Source organism: Sebastes fasciatus, chromosome 4, assembly GCF_043250625.1.
Source record: "Sebastes fasciatus isolate fSebFas1 chromosome 4, fSebFas1.pri, whole genome shotgun sequence".
Taxonomy (NCBI): Eukaryota; Metazoa; Chordata; class Actinopteri; order Perciformes; family Sebastidae; genus Sebastes; species Sebastes fasciatus.
The window spans coordinates 8704167-8726299 of record NC_133798.1 but is presented as its reverse complement, the minus strand read 5'-3'; the positions used below and the strand labels follow the sequence as shown (position 1 = coordinate 8726299).

At 43.6% G+C, this 22133-nt stretch overlaps 1 protein-coding gene across 4 annotated transcripts in view; it reads left to right on the top strand.

Moving 5' to 3' along the window:
* Positions 1-22133, top strand: part of tspan9a (tetraspanin 9a) — a 207662-nt gene that overhangs the window by 53018 nt on the left and 132511 nt on the right. For 3 of the 4 annotated variants that reach the window (XM_074631814.1, XM_074631812.1, XM_074631813.1), the window contains one exon: positions 7463-7528. The exons of the other annotated variant lie outside the window; for it this stretch is intronic. The gene's annotated coding sequence lies outside the window, so the exon portion shown is untranslated. The remainder of the gene's footprint in view (positions 1-7462; positions 7529-22133) is intronic. 4 annotated transcript variants of the gene reach the window in all.

The window sequence follows — 22133 nt, the reverse complement described above, 5'->3', positions numbered from 1 at the left end:
TCACTAGATATAACTTTGCGGTTTTGGTGCTTCCGTGTAGTTTGTGTTGGAGTCTTGTCTGAACAGCGTAGCCACACGCGAGCGCGCATATGCGAGCGCGCATGGGACACCGACCCGGGTGATTTATACATGTAAAAAGTTACAAACAGTACCTTTAAAGGGGAGTTTTTTCTTGCCATTGTCGCATAAGAATGCATGCTCATGGGGGATTTATTGTTTGGTCTAGTATGTCGAGTACGGTCTAGACATGCTTTATATGAAAAGTGTCTTGAGAAAACTTCTGTCATGATTTGACACGATAAAATGAATTTATTATTTATTGTTTTACTCTTTTTTTTTTACCGTGGTATCAAATTGGTATTGACTACTATATTTCTGGTATTGTGACATCCTTACTGTAAGGTGTACCTAATATTTTACTCCTCCCTCAAAGGTGGAGACGCATAACAAAACAGCAAACCACAAGATCAACATCATCTCTGACAAGGTCTCAACACAATTACACCTGTAAGCTTCAGAAGGCAGTATTGTTGCAGGGAGATTGAATTGGATTGCACACCCTAAGTGTCAAAAAAAGGAGAATTGAATGGGCATTTAGCACTAAAGCAGCTTTTTGCCGTTTTGATGACAAAGCAGAACCTCGCTGCAGGGTTTACAGGCCAGTTTTAATGTTCAGAGATTAGTTTTCCTTTCTTTGCCCAATGAGAGGCTAATCATCGATAAACACAACAAGCCTGCCTGGGGGCTCTTCATACAGTATCTCCCTCTTCCTCTAATGGTGTGCGCTCCGTGCCACATGTTTCCCAATGAGACAGCCATCTGTTCCACGGGCACTACATATCCTGTTGGAAACCTAAACCTGAAGACAGTTTTGAAGGGCAAGCGTTATACAAAGCTTATAAACAAAAAGTTACTGTTTCCTTACAAGGAGGACTGTAACTTTAGCCAATTTGGCAGGCCAGTTAACCATAAAAATGTCTGTTCAATTAAGTTTTATTCCCTGTCCTTGTTTATGTCTTGTGCTTTCTTTGTGGGTGTCTTGTTAGACGAGCAGTTTTTAATTGGCTCATTTTCATTTTAACCTGCCGCCGTCCATCTCCAGTTCTTGGCTGTTTGAAGGAGCTCAATTCTGCAATGCCACACACACACACACACCTCACATCCAGAAAAACACCAGCCTTATTAATATTACTCTGACCAGCTATATTATGAACGTTTGGCGGTGGCCCCATACTTCATGTCAGCTCAATTTGTGGCCTATTCTAACGGTCGCCTCTTGAGTGCGAGTGGTAAAGTAGCGTGTCCGTAGCAATGATTTGCCCACCCATGACGTTGTGTGTTCAACTGCGCTGCTTTCACAGATAAATGATGTTGTGCGAGTCGACAGTCGGGCTGATGAGATGGAGCAGAGCTGTCATAACTCTTCCTCACCAGCACAGCATGAACCTTGGCCCACAGCCGACCCCTGAACCCTTTCTAACAGCAACTGCGTTACGCGTCCCTTTGCAGTGATCGCAATGCACAAGGAATGAAAGTGTAGAGGCAGTTTTTGTCATCTAAATTGGCAATTAAAGAAGAACTAATACAATTGTGCCTCAAAGTGAAATAATGAACAGTTGGAAGCTGACGATTGTTTCGTCCATATGTGGAAACAGAGAATGGACATTTTGAAAATGCACCAGCAAACAAGTCCATTATTACAATCACAGCCAAACTCGATTTCCTCTCTGTTCTCCTTGCAATTGAAGATGTGCCCTGTACTGTAGCTATGCTGACAGCTTTTTTTCACTCTCCATGTTGGGAAGTAATTGCATGGTTAGAGCTGTCCATTGAATTCTGTCTCAGCTCTTATGATTCAGCGTCTGCAGGAGCCTCCAGGCATGTATCTCATCACTCAGCAATGCCACACAGTTTGGCTATCTGCCACAGCCTACAGTAGCCCCCCCTCCCAACTTGACTTCCCCACACACATCAGCCTGCAATCAGAGCTTGGCCGAGCCGCCCACTGTCTTAAATTACACAGCAGTTCACTCTGATAAGTACCTGCGCCTTAGTCATGCAGATTCCGGATGGAAGTCGTGTGGTTTCCATACAGGGCTGGAAGTACAGTAGAGTATAGTATAAAAGTATAGCCAAAGTTAAGCTGTCTGCTGCTCCCCAAGATCCCACTGTTTTCCGTTTTTCATTTTCACATCCCCATGGTGCCAGAAGAACAGTTAGTGTGTGTGTGTGTGTGTGGGTTGCGTGGGCGTGCGTGTTCGCTCAAGCATCCATGCTGCTTGTACACTCCATGGAAGGGGATCTGTTTTGGCTCCTTTCCAGCATTCCTGGGCGGAGGCGTCATGCCCTCCGTGCCCCATCCCACTGTGAGCGATGGCGTGAGGAAGCGAAACGGGGCGAGACCGAGGCACGACGACAATGCAAAGAGACGAGGGACCGATCTCACCAGTGCAGCTGTCGTGGATTTGGAAAGTGAAGTTTTCTCCCCCCTTTGGCGCTGTAGGATGCAGGATTAAGCCGGGACAGCATTTACTGTAGGGGAAGCTTTGGCCTGAGAAACCTTGTCACGGGCAAAGGAGAGGATGCAGGGAGGGAAAGATGGTGGAAAGAGATTGATCCGAGCAGACAGATATGGAAGGACAGCTGTTGGGTGCAAACGTCCCATGGTGGAAAAGAGAGAAGGGGAGGGAGAGAGATGGAATGAAGGAGACGGAGGGGGAAGGTATGCAGAGTCATTTACAGATGCTGGTGTTCTGGATAACCCTTAAGGCTGCGTTAACACAGCAGAGTCAGCAGTATGGTATAACTGCAGTAGAGTTCTTACACCTACCTTCACACACACACATACAGACATGCAGGGCTGTGAAGCTATTGTTAGAACCTCTACGACACATTCTCACTTCCAACTCGTCAAATAATACCGATGCTTTGTTAGTGGCCAGTGGTCAGTTTTAGACGTGTCAGGGACGGCGTGTCAGTTTCCACTCGCTGTTAGTCCATTTTACAACTTTAAGGACCTAATGATTTAAATAAGGGCTATTCAAGTGTTCGTACCGGGAAGTTGATCTATCTAAAAAAATATCCGCTGATTTACAGACGTCTCTTTCCCAATGTAAGTCAATGGGAAAAAGTATTTTTGGGGAAGTTGTATTTCCACTGTTTGGACAATATGTGAAATTTGCTTCAAAGTCGGCGCTCTTCCTGGGGGCCTGCTTGTTACATGCCTACAGACTCTTTTCAAAATAAACTTCCAAAGTGAGTTTACTTAGTTTTTAGGTTTACTTACGCAACAAAACTACATTGTTAGGCTTTAGAAATGATCGTAGTTTGGGTTAAAATATGTATTTGTTTCGTTACGTAACTGGCGTTAGTGAAGGACATAAGTTATGTAACAAAACTAAGGTCATATAAGTCAACGTTGACTTGGTTTCACAGAGGACACGAACAGCGGTCTCCTGGGTGAAAGCTCTGTGTTTGTTTGATCCATCCATCCTCAACTCCCACCTGCCCTTCAGTATGTGGGCTTCCTCGCTCTTTATACTACATCAGTTGCTCTGACCATCTAATAATGATGCGAATGGGTTTACATTGGTGAAAGCCCGGTGCGCCTCCTACAGACACTAAAGGGTGCCTCGGTGAGTCGGTATTTAACAAGTTGGGAGTGAGAACGTGTTGAACCTCGAGGCTCAGCCGAAGAATAATCAATAGCCTGTCAGCTCGGTGAGGAGCGACACCTTCATTTTACCCAGATGTGCTTTGTTCAACATTCTGTCATTTCAGTTTCGCTGTCACCTACCCAAACTGCACATGGAACAGAGATTCAGCATTGTAGTGTCCCAATTTATGCACATGTGCCAGAAAAGCAGACTGAGCGTGGAATGGATGGCATGCTTTTTGCGGCATGTTGTTCATAATCCTTACAGGGTGTTAAACCTCGGATGACGTGATTCATGGAGGCACAGTAAAGCTCACAACAAAAAGCCAAAACAGCCTGCTTCACACTAATTCAGTAAATGCTTCGCAACTGGACTCCAGACATCCCTGCCTAAAGAATGAGTGAAATGAATCTAATCCGGCAACATAGCCTGCAGTGCTATTGTCAGCCAATTTTTTTTTATGACTGTATAAAATCTTTTAATAGATACCTTTCATACTAACATTTCATCTTGAACGTTATCATTATCCAGAGCCAACGCACACAATAAGTTTTACCTCCAGGCTTGTCCGGCCGGCAGCGCTGCATTTCCTGAGCACTTCCTCAGTAAGAGGCAAAGCCAGGCGTTCTCAGCTGACTTGCCGATGTGTGCCAGCGCTGGCCGACGCCGCCTCATTCACAGCTGTGTGAGCTCTGTACACGCCGCAGCTGCAGGGCTCCGCTCTCTCCCATGAGACAAATGATACCCCATCACCACACACAGCACAGCAGCGGCTTTTCAACGCCTCTCCCCCTTCGCTTTCTTATTAAAACAAGGTTATTTGTTTCCACAGCCCTCATCGCAAGGCCACATATTGTAACATCCAGTCTGTAGAAAACAAATGACACCTTGAGAGCCTAAAGTGTTCCTCTGAGTGTGAAACGCGGTTCCTTTACATTCTTGATTCGTCTCAGCTTCGGGAACAGAGGACCGTGTGTGTCGGAATGCCAAGGTCATCCTTCTTTCTCTCGTCGGATCTTGAGGAATTGTGTTTGAATGCGACCATGCAAACGCGGCCCAAAGCTGTGAAAAGTCTCTCCTTGTCCATGGTGTAAAACAGAATGCCATGTATGTCGCTCAAGATAACTAGCCATCATCATGTTTGCTGCAGGATCTCGTGGAGGCTCACATCTGAACACACATGCTCTACATGCACGCGCAAACAGGGTAAAGGGCCACAGATGGTAAATATAGCTCACAGGGAGTGAGTGATCACATCTCAAGCCAAATTACAGTCTGTTTATAGCTATAGGAACATTACTAACCCTGCTGTATGATGCCTGATGACCAGAAACCAACATCCATCTCCGGAGCGTGACTTACTGCGGAAATGTTGTTCCAGCGTTGTGCTAAATGAATGCTGACAGCCATCTTTTTTTTTTTTTTTCCATGGCCACTGTTTAGAGTTGGCTGTCCAGTTGGCTGTCCGCAGTCCCCCGGGGAACAGGAAGGAGGCGAGCTCGTAATGATGAGGAGTAATGATGTAACCTAATTATATTTGTCTTGTTACACAGTGCACCAATGGAGCACTAATTAATCGTGCCCGCTAATGGGAGGAACAAACTGTCTTGTTTTTTCGCCTGCTGTGTCACTCTTTGGTTTTTGTTCCGTGCGGCGTTTGGCGCGTCCTCGCTCTATTGATCAGCCCGTGTTTTTTCCCCTCTTCCTCTTGTTATCGCTCTGTTTCCTTGTTATCTATCAGTCCTCACCTCCTGTCACACTCGCACACACAATCAGTATGCTCATTCTCCTCTCACTACTTACCTCCTTTCTGTTCCTTCTCTCCCGTTGTGCCTGCCCACCCAGCCACACAGTGCCTTTCACTCTCCACCTGACCTCAGGTCTTTTGATGTTGTATCTTTTGATAGAAATTGAAAACCCTGAAGCCAGTTCATTCAGTCTTGTTGTCGCCTTTGTACAGTAAATGTGTTTGTAATGAAAAGAGGTTCTGAAAAGATAGGGTAAAAAAAATCAAAGAGTAAAGCAGGGCACACACTGTACGATTTCAGGTTTCTGGCCCGAATTTTGAGCCGCACGACTCATTTTTGGGTCGGACCGAATTTCAGCTTTTTCGAGCGTCGTTTGCCGAGGACTGATTAACTCCTCCCAACCGGCTGTCGATTCCCCAATGTCAGTGCCTTTTTTCTCCTCTTTTTACAGTAATCCGAGTGTTGCTATCAAGATAACAATGTAGGCTACAATAGATATAGCTAGTAAAGCTTACCTCCAATCCCAAAATGGACAAGCCATACTGTCCACGTCTTCCTCGCCACAGCGAGTCCATATAACGTTACGCCGCCGCCTCTTTTTTTAGACGTATCAGCAGACAGGATCGAGGCAGCAGATGAGCAAGGCAGGAGCTTTCGATCAAATCTTTATTGACAACTATCAACAGCCAAAACAGCCCTCAAGGGCCGACGGGCCGTTTTTTTTTTTTCTATTTTACACGTACAGTGTGAGCACTCAGGTCGTGGCTGATGATTGGACCGTACAGTGTGAGCACATAAATCGTGAGCTTTGGCTTTACATCGCAAACGATCTACTCGTACAGTAGGAGAAGGAATTACACAACAACATTTCTAAAATCGTACAGTGTATGCCCAGCTTAAGACAGTTCTGACTGGCATAGTAACGTTCACACCTGACTAGTAGGATACAGCGTGTGCTCCGTATCAATCAAGCTCAGAAGCCTCAGACATTGTGCTTGAATGGACATTGACATTGCAATGTCCCCAAGCCCCAACATCCTGTCCTGCGTTCGTATGAACATTTCAGCTCCTTCTCTTCTCTCTGAAAGATAAACCTTCAATAGATTGTGCTGGGGAACTGAAGACATATTGAAGTACCACCGATATCCTTGTAGAGAACATGACATTGCCATACAGAAATAGCCCCTTTGGCTCCGGCAGCCGCCATTGTCCTTCGGGCGAGCTTATGCAACAGCTCCTGCGACAGATAGTGGGGAACTTTAGCCACCATTCCTCACAATAAAATGGAAATGAAAGCAGCGACTGTGCCCTCGTAAGTCATCCTGTGGGGAGAAAAGTGACCCCTCTTGTACGAGATTGAGGCGCTAAATCAGCCTGCAGACACCTCGTGGCCCCTCTCATCTGAAGGTGCTCCTAGAGAACCATCATTCACGCCGGAGAGCAACAGCAGCGCTTTGATATTCTGTGTAGCTTTCCTCAGCTGTGTGTGCAGCTCTGTGTGCCCCATGTGTTTTTGTTTTTTTCTACGCCTGTGTGTTTTTGATCTAAGCAGTGCGCTTGTCAAAGACAGCATTGAAAAATATAGAAAGCGAATTGCATGTGTGCACCGCTGTGTACCGTATGTTAACCGTGTTGCCCCGCGTGCTCCCGTTGTGACTTGGCTTTCTGCTGGAGCACACAAGGTCACAGTCTAAGGGTTTTATTGTCTTGAGCGAGGCTCAGACCAGCAGGCCGACCGTTCTGTAAAATCACATTGAGACAACTTAAGTGTGCTGCTGCGTAACCTGCTGTAAACACAGTCTGCCCGAGGTTGCACTGTGGACGCTCTTCAAATTTTAATAACAACTCCAGGCTGTTCAGATACAAGTCTAAGTTATTATATTCCTTTTTTATTGTTTGAATACGATTTTTTTTTCTAGGACACATTTCATTGGTTGTACTGGAGGTAAGGGAATACCAGCTTGTTTTCATAAATAGAGCTGGAAATAAATAAAAAGAAATGGAACATAAGAATATTTCAAACACAAGGTTTGACTGACTCGCTGTTTGTTTTCGCAGACTTTTGACCTCGCCAGCTTGAGGTGCAGACAGTCTCTCCTCCTACTTCTCGCCCTCCTAGGAAAGGTAAGATTTCTGCTTTCACCTGACACACCCCTCCTCCATATGCTATGACAATCTGTTAAACATCGCAGCAAAATGAAACTGCGAGGCTCTAATTACCCAAGAGACTTCGATAGCACTCCTCCTCGAACACCTCATGCGTATCACACTGTTTATACAACAAGCCCCCCTTGGATGGGAAAAAGCACTTTAGAACACATTCAAACTCTTCTTTAATTTTAGCCCACACTGTTGCACCTGGGATTGCTCTGAGCGCAGAGTCGATAAAGATACAGATGTAGCGAGGTGGATCATCTTGTCCAGATTACAGTAGACCCTCATAGATACAAGGGTGAATCCCTCTCCCTGAAAGTATAAGGGCCACACTGATAGCCACCCAGAACTCCCTGCTGCACAGTACCTGCTCTTCAAAGAGAAGAGAAGCTTAAAAGGGCTAACTAAAATTAGCCAGGCAACAGATAACCTGTGCCTTGAGATCAAAGCGGGGCTGAACTGTCAGGCTCTTCGACGGCGCCTGTGGTGGCAGAGCTCGTAGAAGGAGGAATGTAGAGCGAGAGAGAGAGACACAGAGATGGGCCGAGAGCGAGCGAGGCGGCAATGCTATTCATGCAAGGGGATGAGTGTTCAAGAGGCCCCGTATCGAGGTGTAAAGTTCCACGGCGGGAGATTATTCACAGCGGGTTTGGATTGAAGGGGTCAAGGTTTTGTGTGTTGCACATCACGCTCTCACTCCCATAGTGCATCTCTGTTACAGTACTTAGAAATCTTCCGGCTTAGGCTTTACAGTCAGCAAGCTGTTTGATCACTATATGTTTGTGTGAGAGACAGATGGCTAATTTGCAGTATAATGCGTCTCTGTGTGCTGTGTTGTGTTGCACCATCAAACCACGTTTCACTGTTTCTATAGGAGTTTCCATTACCAGATGGTATGTAGTTCATAAAACTAAATTTAGTCCCAACTAGGTAGGCCTACCTTTTCTTCATAAGTAACAGGAACTTTTTGTTAGATCTGTTAGATCCTCCTGACTGTCGTTGACCAGTTCGTCCAGGTCGTAGTTGTGGAAGAAGTACTCCGATTCTTTACTTAAGTGGTTCCCAACAGGTATTTTATTTCCACAGCCCTAACAGTAAAAGTCGATTACTCCTTCTTTGACTCTACCTGTCATGTTCCAAATGTGATACGTTGAAGTGACTTTAAACCTGATATTATTTAATACTATTAACTAGGTATATTAAATATTTGTACATGTTTATGTTACATGTTTTGGTTGGTTCGGTCAAGTCTGCATTTGTATTACTAGTGGCAGATGCTAGACATTTCAACCATTTATCCATTAGTTTTAACAGGGGCTGTCAAATTCATTTTAATGCCACTTATTTCATTAACGCATTAACGCAACTTGCGATTTTTAGGTTATAGCGGGCTCAGTTCTTAAGCTAGAGTGAAGATACTGGCATCAAATGAAACTACAAAACCTAAGGACTCCATTGGTAACAACCATGTCGTACAAGCTTTTCTCAAAAGATGCTGTTGTTGATTGATTTTCAATAATAAATAAAAAACAAACAAATATGTGATTCATTTTCGATTAATTGCGATTAACTATGGACAATCATGCGATTAATCACAATTAAATATTTTAATCGATTGACAGCCCTACTTTTAACTGACTATTTCAACCATTCATTCATTACTTTAAGCTACTTATTTCAACTGTTTGTGGTAAAGGTGCTAAATGTAAGATTGGGAGCATTTCTATTGCCTCCGCACGGCTCTCAACATGCTGACGGCTGAGCCGGCGGTTCGCAGCTAACGGTGCTAACAGCACTAACAGTGAAAACAACAGTAACACTGCTGACAGAGCTAACAGTGTTAACCTGAGAGGAAACAGGAGGGTGGGTGCTACGCTTCCACGACGGTCGGGACGGCGTTATCAGCTGTAACCGCTGTATGAGAGCAGTGCAGAGCAGCAGCTGTGAGGTAGCCAGTAGGGCACACTCACATGCACTAAAAGGTACCATGAATGTATAAAAAGAACCGTATTTAGCGTTGGAGGCGGGCTCCCATTCATTCCTATGTGAGTTGCTCAGTGGTGCATGAAGCCAAAATGGCTCGACTGCCGAATGTTAAATTACCTGGCTCTTCAGGCAATCTTCCGCATCTATGGGCCCATAGAGCAAGAACAAAAGCGCTTCTTCTAAGCCCGCCTCCCAGCCCTCAGCCCAGGTCGTGTCTAGAAGTTAACCAACAATTTGTGAAACTCTCGCTAGATGGTTATGGTTAGGTATTGACCTTGAATGGTTAAGGTTAGGATAGGCCGTCGGGCAGCGAGCCTTGAGAGACTTTTTGCAAGTTTTTTCAATTTACGTATTACCTTCTAGACATGACCCTCGCTCCAGCATTGGTCTGGGTCTCATTCACATGAACAGAGAAAGGAAAATGTCTCTGGATTCAGCTATTAGTGCATTTTACAACTTTTAGGACATAATGATTTAAATAAGATCTATTCAAGTGTTCATACTGGGAAGTTGATTTTCCTAAAAAAAATCTGCTGATTTACAGACGTGTCTTTCCCAATGTAAGTCTATGAGGAAAATACTTTTTGAGCCCAATGGCATCACCTGACTGACCTGGAAGTTGTAATTCCACAGTTTGGCCACTGCAAAGATTTGCTTCATAGCCCGGAGCTCTTCCTGGGGGCTTAATTTAAACTCCTCTGATTACTTGCTAATTAATTTTCACGCACCCTCAATTGCAACACATGGTGTTCAGGTGTAAATCATAATATTTATTTGTTCAAATTAGGTGAGCTGCTACAGTAGAGACACTCTTCCCGTGTACTCCCTGGTACCACCTGGGTTACAAGTACCACTGATTACAAGGATCAGTGCTTTCTTAAAAAAAAAAATAGCACAATATAAAAATACACTGTTAAAAATGTCCTGCATTCAGAATTGTACTTAAATTAACGAGGAACAAATATTAAATATACAAAATATCTCATGATAATGCAGAGTGAACTCTTTGGGTTTGCAATATTTGTACATAACAAACTAACTAGTAACTATAGCTGCCAGATACATGCAGGGGAGTGAAGTGTACTTGAGTAAATGCACACAGTTATATTCCTCCACTGTCCCAACTGCTCAATGCATCTGAGTTCCACCAGCGACACTTTAATGGTTTTAAGTAGCCTTAATTTCAGTAAATCCTTTTTCATAAAGTGAATTTCTCCTTGAAGGATCAATGTACGGTTAATCGTGCCATCTTGTTATTGATTTCCTGCTCTAATTAAGCATTGGCAGCAGATTACACATACCCTTTTGTAGCAGATCAAACATATTTAATTAAATTTGTCTACTAAATTGCTAAAATATAGGAATGTGGTACTGCCAAATCCATATTATTCTAAGCTTCAACTAAGATTTCTATTGTGAATAAAGGATTAAGAAGCAATTATTTTTATGATCATTTGTATTTAATTGAATGGGCTCTCCCCGCCTCTGTTTGCATATCAAAAGCGTATATATTATTTACACAGCAACACATGATAATGCAAAACAGATGACAGCCTCAACGTCCTCCATGTTTGCAATGTTGTGTGCAAGGAAACTATTGTATTTCCAGTTGTCTGACTGCTTTGGCTTTGACGTCTCCAGCGTGTTTTTTTTTCACATCTCTTTTTCGGATTGGCAGAGAATCTATATCTACATCTCTGGAACCAGCTGTATCCTGCTTGTCCCTTTTCTCACCAGGAAGGTTTTAAGAGAATTTCTGTGCAGCAAAAAACACTGAGAGAGAAAGAGAGGAACCCTGAGACCTGTGAGGTTTGTGTGATTAAATGTGCAATTAGGCAAAAAACAACAACAGAGCATTTGGAAACAGGGCTGTTTAGCAGTGTGTATGTTGCTTTACATCCATGAATTATTGCATTATGTTCCTGTATGTGTGTCTGCCCTTCAACCGGCATATCAGTCAGTTATATTGACAAGCAAGGACACTCACAAGTACGTCTCACAACCCTTTAGCCTCGGGGTAACGGCTCTTTCGGGCCTCTCTGACCACTACTGGCCTTGCTGCACTGTACAGGGAGGCGTTGGCGTGTGTATGTGTGTGTGGGGAGTGTTATTGATATCCCTCCTGTTGTGCTCGCTGAAAGATACTGACTAATGCTATTCCGCCAGTGAAGCATTTACATATTTATTTCCCCGGCCAAACAGCACCACATGCACTGGTGGCCACCGGAGACCTTCTATGCCTGTCTTAATTGGCTATTGATTGACTCCACTATGGCAGTGAGAGACAATAAATTACCGCCTGCTTGAAGAGAGGGTGGTGGCAGACATGTTGAGTGTGGGGGGTGTCAAAATCTGCGGTTATATTATTTATTCATCCCTCATTTTTATTTATGTAGCGAAGATCAGTGACGCAACACGCGACGGAGCAATGGCAATGCAGGCTCCGTCTTGGACACGGTTTATTTGCATAGGTCAATGCACATCGGTTCTGTTTGGAAAGAGGGTGCGAGCATGCAGAGAGAGGCGCCGCACATTTGGAACAGATGAGCAATTCAGTTTGGGTCTCCGAGAGACTACATTTGACATGAAATTGGTTCCTCCACGGTGGTCTGCATTGTCAAAATAAATAATGTAACATTATGTATGTGCAAGTGTTTGCATGTTAGGGGTGTATGAATTGGCTGTCTCATAACAATGCAATATGATGATTCGCTCTCCTCAATGAATATAAATGGGGGAGAAAAAACATAAATATGAACAACCTTTTCTGAAGGTTGCACTTAATATTTTCACAACATTTGCATGTCTTTGCAGTTTTCTAATAAAGCACACGAGAATGATGTTTGGGAGGGAGAGATTTTTCTAATTTCTCCAGCCAGGAGGGTAATTACTCTGCCTATTTGTGCCTGAGTGGAGCCTGACGTCGAGGAGCTCATCAGAAGCATATTGGGAAAAAAAAGAAAGTCCATCTTAACCTTTTATTCAGTCTCTGTATTAAATCCCCAAATGTTATTCTCTTAAAATGAAAAAAAGTGAACTCATACTAGTGATTCATACTGTGATTTCAAGCTTTTATCACCTTTTTTTATATCCTTTACTAAATTAAAATGAACCCAATGTTATACACATTTATACATATATTAAATGGAGATAAATGAGAGTACTGTGTGATTAAAAACCTTTTTATTTGCACTGCACATTCTCAGCTAATGGAGCCTCACCAAAACCACAATTAGCAGCAGAGCACAATAAGGCGCCACTCACAAATGACCACACACGCATTCTCCCACAAAGGTTAAACGGCCACACAAACACACCTCGCAAACACTTCAACCTCTTGATTATTTCTTCAACCTGTTGCTTTGTTCGCTCAGTCAGCCAGCCAGCCAGCTTGTCCAGCCAGACCGCTTAATTTAACTACCCTGCGGAGCCAGAGGAATGTGTGAGCAGAATTCCTCTGCTCTGTCATCCTCCAACCACGCTGCTCCTCTAAGGCTGGGAACTATCCCGGGAATGCCCCCTCCTGCGGTGTCGCGCACATCCAGGTCCTGTTCCGGTAAAATGCCAGCCTGCTCGGTCGAGCTTTGATGCTAGCCCCGCACGTGAAACGCCTTGTGTGCGTGTTTGCGTGCATGCGCGTGTCCGCGAGTGTGCGTGTTTGTGTGAACGCTGACAGGCAGCAAGCTCGGGTATTGATCTGTAGCCATTCCGACTGGAGCCCAAAGGGCAGGCTGTATCATCTGTCAGTCTACTGAGAAGGGCAATACAGCCGCACTGATCTTAGATCACAAATCCCCACTCAGAGAGGTAGAGAGGACGGGGTGAGGGAGTCACAGAGGTGGAAAGGCAAGACAGATAGAAAGATGCTGAAAGCATGAAATAAGAGTTGGGGAAAGATATAGTGCTGTGCTCTGCCTCCTGAGTAGTAAAGCTGCCCTTCAGTCACTCCTCCACAGTCTTTTGTTGATTGAGAAAAACAGATACTCTTTTAGGAGCCGTGGGTGAAGACAACACTGCGCTGACCTTTTCACCTCCATGACCACCCACGTGCTTTAACCCCCCACTTGTCTCTGTCTCTCCCAGTGTCTCTCTCCACACCTCAGAGACAACACAATTACACACCACTCAGACAGCATACAACGCTGCTACACATCAACTGAATTACACGCACATAAACAGACACGTATGCTATGTACTCTATATCCACATGCTCATAGCCCTAGGGCCAAATGATAACTCCTAATCGTGTGTGGAAGATATCAGAGCTCTGCTCATAATGACTGTAAAATGACTTCAAAGGTTACAGTATCTCTTGCTAAGATAAGGAGCTGATTTCAATGCTTTTTATTCCCTTCGTAAGATGTTTAAGTCGCTGCTATTTTGATCTTCGTCTAAATTGTATTTTTTTTCAATCTCCCTCCTCACTGTTATTGTCTTCATTCACTGGCCTCTGGTATAAAATCCATCCATTGTAATCTGAACCGAGATTGGGTTTGATTTTAACACGTCTGAAAGGCAGCATGAACCCGTGTTGTTTTTGAAAGAGATAGCCACAGCTGATTGTATTGATGAAATCCAAGGTCGCCACAACTAGTCTTGCGTGACTCCGCTCCGCCGTGCTCCTTTACAGTGATTATTCCATTACCCTAAATCTTCTAAATCTGTTCCCACCACACATTTAACACGCTGATGGGTCTCGGCGTGGCTTCAGTTTAAACGTTTCATGACACCAACCTCAGAGTGTGGGAGCCGCTGAGACCGGCAAAGTAGGAGTGCCGATAATGGATAGACGGAGGCCCATTTGTATTTTGTTTTGTCTGTTACCTTTTTTGCCCCCGCTAATGGATGAACGACCTGTTTTTGCACATATGCCTTTTGTGCTCGACCTGGAAAACTACTGATGGTGATTGATTGAAAGCCACATGTCACTTCAGTAAGCTGTCCTGAAACTGTTACAAGAAAACACTTGTACAACAGTTAAAAGTCAAATTTGATTGGTACCAAAAAAGACTTGTTATTTTATTAAAACGTAGAAATCTTTGGTGTCATTTGATTGGTTACAATGATTCCACATTCAGAAATTCTGTCTTCTTTTTGTGGATAAAACTCAGTGGGCTACCTCCGGGTCTGAAAAGTGAAGCCAACGCGTAAGTGTCTTAAACTTGCATTCTTTCTAATAGCCAGCAGGGGGCGACTCCTCTGGTTGCAAAAAGAAGTCTGGTTGTATAGAAGTCTATGAGAAAATGAGCCTACTTCTCACTTGATTTATTACCTCAGTAAACATTGTAAACATGAGTTTATGGTCTCAATCGCTAGTTTCAAGTCTTCTTCAATACAGCATGATGTTCATTTAGTAAATTATGGTCCCATTTAGAGTCAAATGAAAGCAGGGTATACTTTAGGGCGTGGCTACCTTGTGATTGACAGGTCGCTATTGTCCGGTATGGGAGTTGTCTGTGTTTTCGTCGTAGAACTTTAAACCTTTCACAGTGTGTTTGCAGTTCATGAAAGTTAATTAGGGATGCACTGATCCGACTTTTTCAGTCCCGATACAGATAGTTATACCTGGGCTTTGAGTATCGGCCGATACCGAGTACCGATCCGATACCAGTATAAGTTCTGTGCCTCACTGTGTGTTCTTTTGTGTGTAAGGGAACATCAGGCTTAACTTAAACAATGCTTTCCTAACTTTGTAAAGCAAAATGTAACAAGTGACTACATAGATAACATTTTACTGAATTGTATAACACCAATAAATCGTACACCAGCACCTTGTTAAAAAGTCTTCTAAGGCATTACAATTAAAGTGTAAACATCTTTAATGTAGCAACAAATTGGTCAAACGTAAACAGGAATTCAAATTGCAGTCTAATGTGTTTACTATATGAACACAGAATTGACTTGAATAGATCAGTCCCATGATCACGATATCCGATCCAGCTATTTGAGTCAGTATCAGCCAAATATCTGATCCGGTATCGGCATCGGTGCATCCCCAAAGTTAATTATAACCTTTTTGGTCGTCTGCAAATGTCTTATTCAGCGGTAGGTTGTACTTAGCTCCCCCCGCTCGTGTCACTTCTGGTTGCAAAAAAATTCGGGGCACAGTCTGTAGCACCAAATTCTTCTGGTTGCCTAGCATCCTACACCAACATAGGTTCTAATGTTGTGATATCAATCATTTGTAAGGTGGAAGTTTTTTAATAATGGACTTTGGATGAAAACTCAATAAGGTTAAATTCAGCTTTAGTTAGCTTTGGAGAATTAAGGTGTTTCTTATGAGGCATTGTTTTCCATTTCTCATGTGAATGATTGATGCAGTACATCCCCAGTAATGGATTTGGCTGTATACTGTAACTCAATCATTTCCCACTGTATATGGCTCCCTTAATAACAATTCATGTGATTAGGAGTGTATGCATATTAGCCTGCGTGCCTATAATCACATGCAGGTTGTATTTTATATGTTTATATTTCCCCAAGTGGTGGCAGCTTATATTTCATGCTCCCAACTGTCTTAGCTAATCATCTAATCAGCTGAAATAAATTTAAAAATAAAATGTCTTGTATCTGTCCGCTTGTCTGTGAAGCAAACACTGATAACAAAAGGTTACTTCCTTTTTGATGTAGATAACACATTTCGCACTCAGGGTTACCGAATCAAAACCATCTCTTGCAGGGAGGTATCGACCGTAAACAAGGCCGAGATGAGCAAGAGCCTTTTGTAAGAGCTTCAATAACCGCTGAGGGATCAACAAAGATGGCAAAGATAATCTTGTTGGTCGTCAAAGAAACGCATGAATATTGATCGAAGAGCACGATATACCTTTAAAACCTCGCTCGGTGAAACTACACATGCTTGGATGTAGTACTATGCAGAATAAAAAGTCTGGTACAACCCTTACATCCCTCAGTGTACTTCACTTTGAAAATGTTCGTTTTAACACATCATTTAGTTTAATGATGTGTTTCGTTGTAATATGCACGTGGGTGGAATGGAGACCAATGTTTCAAGTGCGGCTTCGCTTTATTGGGAATTTCAGAAGCAATCAGTAATGCCTTGAGGCAGAATAAAGCACACCAGTCCATTAGTATTGAGAAAATGACAATAGACAAGTTCACTTGCTGAAAGAAAGCACAAGTTGATTTGAACTGAGAGTGAAGTTCTTGCATCTCACTTTTAAGATTTATTCAGCTTCTCTTGTGAAAAATAACCTACCAAAACCCAATTTATTCAGTGTTTTCAGAGCCAGGGGACTGTAAGATTATAAGTGGGATAGGACTGTCAATCGATTAAAATATTTAATTACGATTAATAGAATGATTGTCCATAGTTAATTGCAATTATTATTATTATTGCAAAACAATTTTTATCTGTTCAAAATGTACCTTAAAGGGAGATTTGTCAAGATAAGTTACTCTTATCAACATGGGAGTGGGCAAATATGCTTGCTTTATACAAATGTTTGTACATACTTATTACCAGGAATCAATTAACAACACAAAACAATGACAAATATTGTCCAGAAACCCTCACAGGTACTGCATTTAACATAAAAAATATACTCAAATCATAACATGGCAAACTGCAGCCCAACAGGCAACACCAGCTGTCAGTGTGTCAGTGTGCTGACTTGACTATGACTTGCCCCAAACTGCATGTGATTATCATAAAGTGGGCATGTCTGTAAAGGGGAGACTCGTGGGTACCCATAGAACCCATTTTCATTCACATATCTTGAGGTCAGAGGTCAAGGGACCCCTATGAAAATGGCCATGCCAGTTTTTCCTCACCAACATTTAGCGCAAGTTTGGGGTGTTAGTTAGCCTCCTTCGCGACAACCTAGTATGACGTGGTTGGTACCAATGGAGTCCTTATGTTTTGTAGTTTCACATTATGTCAGTATCTTATATCTAGCTTAGCTTTCAAATTGAGCCTTGTACAACCTAAAAGTCGCTAGTTGCGTTAACGAAAACAAATTAGCGTTAACGCATTATCGCTTTAACCTCGACAGCCCTAAAGTTGAATCTAATTAGACGCTAATAAAACTAAAACTAAACTGACTAAAAGATGACCTGAGCTACAAAAAATCCTCTGATCCTCCAAAGGAAAACACTCTATGTTGGGCTGCAACCTGTCTGCAACACCAGCTGAGTGTTTCTCTCCGTGTAGTCCACTTGCTCTCTATTCCCGGCGGAGATCATTTCGAAACAGTGTTTTCAAACTGTAATGGAGAAGTAAGTGGTGATGTAGCAAAGTGAGGAGCAGTCGTTTAGCCCGGCATGTAGTCAGTATGTCTCTATGTGTTTGTGTGTAGGAGGAGGAGGTGGTGGTGGTGGTGGGAGGTGGGTTATGGTCCTGAATGATGTCTAAACAAATCCGTGTGTCGCCATGATGAGGTCATAGGGCAGCCGCCACGGAGCTGCGGTGTGCTGCTGAGCGTGTGTGCAGCAGAGTGGTGTTTAATGTGCATGGGTTGGAAGGGTGAGTAAGGATTAATGAGGGATTTCCATGGTATTTGTTCCGTAGAGGTGCCCTCTGTCGAACCCTAATGGCATGTTTGAGTGTGTGTCTACTTCTCCTGGTGTATATCAGAATGTGACTATTCCAAACACCTTTTATTCCTTCAGCTTTAATTCATGCCTCCGCTCTAAAAAAACCCATCTTTTACAATCTGATTCATGTCTGCTTAATGTAAGTTGTGTAGCTGTTGGTCCCTTTTCCCATCACTATGCTTGTACACTTATCTCCACGCTAATCCTCTCACAATAGAGACCATATTCATATTTTTTTGATCTCATTGCTGCTGCCACGACCTTACCTGTATCACCATTGTATATCTAAATGTAATATTCCGTGGTGAATAATAACCGATATAATCTCTTTGATTCTCTTCATGAAACGCCGTCCTGGAGAGGATGTTGACACCGTTGTGATTTGAGATGCTGGATTCTTTTAAACAAAGGATTATGCAGTGATATAGGTCTGTGGCAGCTTAAACCTCTCCTTAGTTTGGAATTGTGTGTGTGTGTGTGTTGGGGTTGACGTGAGGGGGCTGGTAGATTTGAAGCGATCATACTCTGAATCCCAGAGGTCTGCATATGGACCACGTAGACAGACAGATGGGTTGATTTCAGTCATGCTGTTGAATATTGCCACTAATGCCAAGGATCAAAGCAGATCAGAGGCAACCTTTCACCTCCGAAGCAAAGTCTACGACAAAAGGAGGCTGACCTGGTTGATGTATGTGTTAGGTCATTACGCCCTTTTATTATTTACAATCAAATAGGCAACTGAAAACTGCGTACTGATGTTATGGGCTGAGGGGACAATTGGGGGGTTACCACCATATCACCATCTCCATATCAGTGTTTAAAGCTCCAGCAATGGTCAACCCTGTTGCCAGACAAGAACGTCAGTATTGATTGATTCTGCAAAACTGAAGCTGTTTGTATCCATCTATGCTCTCACCAAAGCCACCAGATTCCATTGACAAATACCTGTAATTTTACTTTGCAGAACACGGGAGTTGCTGGTCTGCCGCTGCCTCGATTGGTTAGTTTGTTTGTGCTATTGTGTGACTTTTGTGAATATGAACTAACCCCAAGTCACACAATAACACAAACCAACTAACTGATTGAGGCAGTGGTAGACCAGCAACAACCATGTTGTTGCTAGGCAAACAAAACACTTAGTTAAGGTTAGGGAAAGATTGTGCTTCTGAATGTAAATATAAATTGTAAGTCTGTGTCAGGACTTCAACTCTCGCCTCCTGCATCATTCTCCACCTCCAGCCCTCCACACTCATATTTTTGGCTACGTAATGGCACAGTACTTCCTGCATTGGCGTTGGGCGTAAAATTGCGAGTTGCACAATCGTCCAATATGGACAAAAGGGCACAGGGCTGCACTTGTGCACTACACACACACACACACACACACACACACACACACACACACACATACACACACACACACACACATTTTCATATACAGTATGTACCTTCTTTTTTTAAATTGTAAGTTGAAATATGTAAACTGACTTCCATATTGATATCATGAGATGCTCAACATCTGAGAAGATGATAGAGATGTGAACTGAGAGCTTCCTGACTCTGTCCATCTGAGGCCAGATGTAGATCCACACAGCGAGACTCTCTCCCAAGCCCCACCCATAGGTGGCCCTTTCAGCACCTCACAAGGATTTACACTGTCTGTCTATGAATAGGGAGATTATGCTTGGGGGTTAGGGTTGGCTGGTGTCTCCGATCGCTGCACATTACCTGCTACCATGCTTACAGTACATGCGTATTAATGTTTTGTGTGTCGTGTTATTTCTGTGCTGAGGGAGCAGCTGCCCCAATCAGACGGGGGGGTGGGGAGGAGTTAGAGTGATGGGGATAAGGTACGGTGGCTTTGCTTGTCCCCTGCAAGTCTCCCTTTGTCTGCAGATCATCTGGCCTTAAGAGGATTACCGCATGTTATGATGTTAAACTGGAAGCACAGTTATCATCTCCTTCTGACGACAAGCCCTCCGCCACATAAGCGGACTAGGAGCAAGCTATGAATTACCAAGCACACGGAGCAGAAGAAGTGTGAGCTTGCAGTTCAGCAGCAGCCTCACTTTACCTGTGATGTTTGATTTATGATTTTATGTAAACAGATTGCTTTGCTGCACAGTCATGTGTTTATCATTCCTTGTGCATGCATATATAGTATATATAATATAGGACTGTTTAGTTATTTAGATGTATGATGTGCATCCACTGCTCTATCTCTCCGGTGCACTTCAAGACGTCAAGGTTCTTCCACGGCCACCTGTGCCCGGGCGAAGCGTCGTGCATGCCGACACATTTGTAGAGCTGATGGAGAAGGAGAGAAAGGGGAGAGATCAAAGCGGGGAGTGGGGGAATAAAAGTGGGATGAGAAGTGAAAGGGAGGCAGAAGAGGGACAACCAATTGGTGAGACTGTTTTTTTTTTGTCAGTTTGGAGTGTGTTTTCGCACCATATTGCCATGAGCTGCTACGTTCATTGGAATTGAAACCCCAGCTGGCCTCGAGAAATCCATCGGGATTTTTTTTTCGTTAGTCTCAAACGTTTTTTCAAATCATGTATTCCTGTCTTCCAGGTGGACTTATTATTTTTTACCTTCATATTACATGACTATAAAAAGCTGGCTGAAGAAAGAATAAAAAAAAAAAAGCCCTGGTATTTTTATAAATAATGGTTTGGCTTCTCCTTGGCAACCTTCGAGGCTGAGCGCCTGGCATGCAGCAACCCCCTAAAGTGTCTTCAGAATTTATCTGGTCCCGCACCCAACAGTATTCATCACAATGTAAAATGCCCCGCCTCTGCAATACATCACAATCCGGCCACAGGGCCACAGTAAATCAAAACTACAATGCCCTTGACGTCTGCATTAGGCCCATAAAGCACTTTTTTATATATATATATATATATATTCAGTGGACGGTGCTGGATCAACGTTGACCACAGCATCCTGTATGTGTGTGTGAATGTACCGCACACGTGTGTGTTGTAGTGTGCGTGCGTGTAAAGCTGCAGGCAGTTGTGAGGGGGAGTTCTAGGTGTGACAGCAGGCGGAGGCTGTCTGTGTCTCCGTCTGTCCCTGGCCTGACTGAATAGTGATTTATCGCCTCTACCTGCTCAGTGGCTTTGGTCCAGGCTCGGTGTGGTCTCTGCACTGCTTCAGCCAGACAGCTTGATGAGAGCTATGTCTCCTCCGTCACAGCGTTCTACCAGGCCCTCGTATACACGCTACATTAACACGCGGTGACGGCCACACCTGTGTACAGTATGCAATGATTTGTGCTATGTTTAAACTGATCAGGCACGTGCACGGACGCGTGCAAAACGCATTGTGGATGCAGCGTGGGGTGAATAGTTTCAGCAGAGGGCGTCTTGCTTTATTAGTATTTAAGAATGAGGAGTGAGTGTGTTTGACTTTTAGATTGACTTAGCAGCTAGAGATCAGTGGAGGCGAGGCTCTGATGTGTCCAGCTGCTTTCCACATATGTGTCTGACGCACGTCCGAGAGCACTTTGTTCTCATTTCCTCTAGTCTCCCGCTCCGTCGAGATATCTTGACTGAAACGTATGTTTTAACACAGCAAGTCCTTCACCTCCCCAGGAGTGGAGGTTTGTTTTTGTGCCGTTTGTGAAACGAGCATGCATTCTTTACAACCTAAAGATTATTGTCACCATCTCGTGTCATTTGTATGCCACATGGGAGTTTGCTCTCTCTCATTGGGGATTATAGAATGACTTCCTCAACACTCCTGTGGCTGTAGTTAGTACGCTGAATAGCCCGTGGAGGTACGGGCAGCTGAAACCTGCAACAAGCACAGGGCACAGCGGCTTTGACAGTGGATTAAATACAAAGCCTACAGTAGAGAAATTCTGTATTTTCCCTTGTTACAAAAATAAAGAGTAAGCTAAAGGGACTGTTTGTAACTTTCAGAAATGCTTGTTAACAGCGACACCTGTGGCCGTTAAGTCAATGAAAGTCAGTGTCGGGGTCGCGCTTCCTCGCTCTAAATAGACGTGAACGAGCATCGCTCAAAACAG